Source organism: Schistocerca serialis, unplaced genomic scaffold (genome assembly GCF_023864345.2).
Source record: "Schistocerca serialis cubense isolate TAMUIC-IGC-003099 unplaced genomic scaffold, iqSchSeri2.2 HiC_scaffold_1236, whole genome shotgun sequence".
NCBI lineage: Eukaryota > Metazoa > Arthropoda > Insecta > Orthoptera > Acrididae > Schistocerca > Schistocerca serialis.
The window spans coordinates 215,001-220,000 of NW_026047443.1; the positions used below are offsets into that span (position 1 = coordinate 215,001).

A 5,000-nucleotide genomic window follows, 5' to 3' on the forward strand; every position below is an offset into this window, starting at 1 on the left:
GGCGGTCGCACGCCTTCGGCTCGCCCCACCGGCAGGACGTCCCACGATACATGCCAGTTAAACACCGACGGGCGGTGAACCAACAGCGTGGGACACAAATCCAACTACGAGCTTTTTAACCGCAACAACTTTAATATACGCTATTGGAGCTGGAATTACCGCGGCTGCTGGCACCAGACTTGCCCTCCAATAGATACTCGTTAAAGGATTTAAAGTGTACTCATTCCGATTACGGGGCCTCGGATGAGTCCCGTATCGTTATTTTTCGTCACTACCTCCCCGTGCCGGGAGTGGGTAATTTGCGCGCCTGCTGCCTTCCTTGGATGTGGTAGCCGTTTCTCAGGCTCCCTCTCCGGAATCGAACCCTGATTCCCCGTTACCCGTTACAACCATGGTAGGCGCAGAACCTACCATCGACAGTTGATAAGGCAGACATTTGAAAGATGCGTCGCCGGTACGAGGACCGTGCGATCAGCCCAAAGTTATTCAGAGTCACCAAGGCAAACGGACCGGACGAGCCGACCGATTGGTTTTGATCTAATAAAAGCGTCCCTTCCATCTCTGGTCGGGACTCTGTTTGCATGTATTAGCTCTAGAATTACCACAGTTATCCAAGTAACGTGGGTACGATCTAAGGAACCATAACTGATTTAATGAGCCATTCGCGGTTTCACCTTAATGCGGCTTGTACTGAGACATGCATGGCTTAATCTTTGAGACAAGCATATGACTACTGGCAGGATCAACCAGGGAGCTGCGTCAACTAGAGCTGAGCAGCCGGCCGCCCGGGAGTGTGTCCCGGGGGCCCGCGCGAACACGCAAGCGTCCGCTCAATTATTCTGCAAACAGGAGGAGGCTGAGCTCCCCTGCACAACACACCTCGAAACCCTCTCAGGTCCCGGCGGCGCGCAGCGCCGTCCTAAGTACTTGGTCGGGTTCGAGAGAGGCGCAATCGCCCGGAGTTAGGCGAGTAGACGCTTTAGGTGCGACCACCCGTGCTCCCAACTGAGCTTGCCGCTGCCGACAGAGGCCCGGGAGCGTGCTGTCGTGGCATTGCCGGCGGGAGACAACACGCGCCACCTACGGTGACCGGCAGCTCCAACGCCAGCGCCACAGAAGGACAAAAGCCCCACTTGGGTGCCGAAGCGAACTCTCCCAGCACAGCGCACGCGCCAACACGTCCGCACAGCTGCGATACAAACCACCTGCGAGAACCGCTGGGGCGACCGAGCAGCAGACGGCGTCGCGGCGCCGAGCGCCGGGCGGCGGCGCATCCTCAGCGCACACAGTCCTCAATCGGACCAGCACACTGCAGATGGCCACCGCGCTTCGCACCGGGCCCGCGAGGACCTACTTTGGCCGCAAGGCGCCGCGAGCAGGGGGCCCCGGCGCGCAGCTGCGCCGCCTGCCGCGTCCGTCGGCCGGCGCGCCTGCCACTGGCCGCCCCCACCAGCCGGCTGTAGCGCGTGCGCCCACGCACCGCGCTGCCAGCACGCCGGGCGGCCCCCCCTCACCGGCCGGGGACAGTCTCACCCAGCCACCGCCGCGTATCGCCTCACACCCAGATCCCCTTTCACGTTCGTGGGCATGGTGGGTATCCCTGAAACAACCAGTTAATAGCTCGACCGATCGTCGCCAACACTGATTCACCTCTAGCGAGAACAACCGCACCACAACGGGTTACCTGTTGTTCATTTGCGTAACGTCACCAGCAAACGTAGACGTCCATCGCCATTTGCAACGAGTATTGCATGCCTGTGTCAGGTGTCACAACACACTACGTCTGCCCACATAGACGCAACAACATGTGCACGCCTCGAGAACACGTGGAAGGTAGCCCCCGTACGTATGCGGTGTCCATTGCGCGAACGACTGTCAGCCGGCCTCTGCAGGATGTCGCAGATGTGGAACGCGGTGCAACATGCTATCACGGTGTGTGAGAAGAGACGACTACGTCCGAATACACGCTCCACTACATCAACAGACTGCTCATGCTGATCGCCATCGAGGGCGTCCGTTCCTCCCACACGTCTGAATGGCGTACCACACTGCAATCCAGCTCTTATAGGGAGACGACACGTAGCTGCGTGCACAATATTTGGACTGTATGGTCTGCCGTTGCTAGGCGCAGTCGTCGTACGGTCACACATGTGCCACGATGTATCATTCAGTACATACGGACCAATGTGCAGTACAGTTTGTGGGTTTTGCGTACATCGGCGGACAGGTGACAGGCCGTACCACAACGTAGGCTGAGTACGTCGGCATGCGAAGGGCATTGAACATGCAAACTTCTCAACGACCAGCTTGCGAAGGCAGGGGGGAAGGGGGGGGGGGCATGTACGTCCTGCTGCTATCCACATTACAGTGTATAGCAGGAGCATGTGGAAAGTCAGCAACACCTGCAAGGTGTTTAACATGACGCGATACACAGGGGACCGGGCAGTGCGAATAGCGAACTATATTGCGAGGGTTGCGGTTAGGCAACACTACACTAATTTAACGAGTTGCATAACAATTACAGAGCAGGTTAAGGCGCAATATAGGTTAGGTTAAGGCACAACATGGGTTACGTTAAAGCACAACATGGGTTACGTTAAAGCACAACATGGGTTACGTTAAAGCACAACATGGGTTACGTTAAAGCACAATTTAGGTTACGTTAAAGCACAATTTAGGTTACGTTGAAGCACAATTTAGGTTACGTTGAAGCACAATTTAGGTTACGTTGAAGCACAATTTAGGTTACGTTGAAGCACAATTTAGGTTACGTTGAAGCACAAATTAGGTTACGTTGAGGCACAAATTAGGTTACGTTGAGGCACAAATTAGGTTACGTTGAGGCACAAATTAGGTTACGTTGAGGCACAAATTAGGTTACGTTGAGGCACAATATGGGTTAGGTTGAGGCACAATATGGGTTAGGTTGAGGCACAATATGGGTTAGGTTGAGGCACAATATGGGTTAGGTTGAGGCACAATATGGGTTAGGTTGAGGCACAAATTGGGTTAGGTTGAGGCACAATATGGGTTAGGTTAAGGCACAATATGGGTTAGGTTAAGGCACAATATGGGTTAGGTTAAGGTACAATATGGGTTAGGTTAAGGTACAATATGGGTTAGGTTAAGGTACAATATGGGTTAGGTTAAGGTACAATATGGGTTAGGTTAAGGTACAATATGGGTTAGGTTAAGGCACAATATGGGTTAGGTTAAGGCACAACATGGGTTAGGTTAAGGCACAACATGGGTTAGGTTAAGGCACAACATGGGTTAGGTTAAGGCACAACATGGGTTAGGTTAAGGCACAACATGGGTTAGGTTAAGGCGCAATATGGGTTAGGTTAAGGCACAATATGGGTTAGGTTAAGGCACAACATGGGTTAGGTTAAGGCACAATATGGGTTAGGTTAAGGCACAACATGGGTTAGGTTAAGGCACAACATGGGTTAGGTTAAGGTACAATATGGGTTAGGTTAAGGTACAATATGGGTTAGGTTAAGGTACAATATGGGTTAGGTTAAGGTACAATATGGGTTAGGTTAAGGTACAATATGGGTTAGGTTAAGGTACAATATGGGTTAGGTTAAGGTACAATATGGGTTAGGTTAAGGTACAATATGGGTTAGGTTAAGGTACAATATGGGTTAGGTTAAGGTACAATATGGGTTAGGTTAAGGCACAACATGGGTTAGGTTAAGGCACAACATGGGTTAGGTTAAGGCACAACATGGGTTAGGTTAAGGCACAACATGGGTTAGGTTAAGGCACAACATGGGTTAGGTTAAGGCACAACATGGGTTAGGTTAAGGCACAACATGGGTTAGGTTAAGGCACAACATGGGTTAGGTTAAGGCACAACATGGGTTAGGTTAAGGCACAACATGGGTTAGGTTAAGGCACAACATGGGTTAGGTTAAGGTACAATATGGGTTAGGTTAAGGCACAACATGGGTTAGGTTAAGGCACAACATGGGTTAGGTTAAGGCACAACATGGGTTAGGTTAAGGCACAACATGGGTTAGGTTAAGGCACAACATGGGTTAGGTTAAGGCACAACATGGGTTAGGTTAAGGCACAACATGGGTTAGGTTAAGGCACAACATGGGTTAGGTTAAGGCACAACATGGGTTAGGTTAAGGCACAACATAGGTTAGGTTAAGGCACAACATAGGTTAGGTTAAGGCACAACATAGGTTAGGTTAAGGCACAACATACGTTAGGTTAAGGCACAACGTAGGTTAGGTTAAGGCACAACGTAGGTTAGGTTAAGGCGCAATGTAGGTTAGGTTAAGGTACGATATAGCTGAGGTTAAGGTACAATATCGCTTAGGTTAAGGTACACATTGTTGTAGGGAAAGGTGTATTGGGGGGGGGGGGGGGGGCGGCAGGTTCGTTGATAGTGATTATCGTAAGTGCATGCCTGCGGGATCATCCGATTTGTCACGTCAGGATGCACTTGTGGCTCATGACAGGCGGCGCTCCGATTCCAAGGTTATGGCAGATGTGTGTCTTTCATTCCTGCCATTGTTTGTGTACTGTGACAGGAGGCAGTATTGTGATGTTGGGTGCACCCCTGTGTAGGACATGTGTGGGTGTTCGTGGCTTAACTGAGCAATGGCGGATGTCGGAAGGGTGGGATATTCTGTTTTCTGGGTGGACCTCCCGGTCTGGTTATGATAGTGTGGATTGTGTAATGTGGCGGAGAGGATGCACCGGATGTTCTTCCATGCTGGTGGTTAGATATTGTGTGTGTGCCTGTTAGAGGCAGAGAGTAGTGTGTGATAGTGTCTGGCTGACGTGTGGTTCTCATTGTGTGCAGAGTCTTTCAGCATGTATAGGGACGGTTGTATATATTATCTGTATTCTGATGGCTCTGCATTTATTACTAATCAGTGCCGTGTATACGGTTACTCTGGTTCCAGTCGAAACTGTTCTATCTCTGTACATTAGTGACACTGCGGCTCCACTATGTTGCTGCCCCTGTCGGCCGTTTCCCC

General features: G+C 51.2%; 1 non-coding gene across 1 annotated transcript in view; it reads right to left on the minus strand.

Annotated features, from left to right (window-relative positions):
* The window catches only part of LOC126436463 (small subunit ribosomal RNA), a 1,909-nt gene extending 1,156 nt beyond the window's left edge, over nt 1-753 (minus strand). Inside the window, exon 1 of the ribosomal RNA XR_007580686.1 lies at nt 1-753. This exon is cut by the window's left edge and continues 1,156 nt beyond it. This is a non-coding gene — a ribosomal RNA (small subunit ribosomal RNA).
* Between the last annotated feature and the right edge of the window lie 4,247 nt (nt 754-5,000).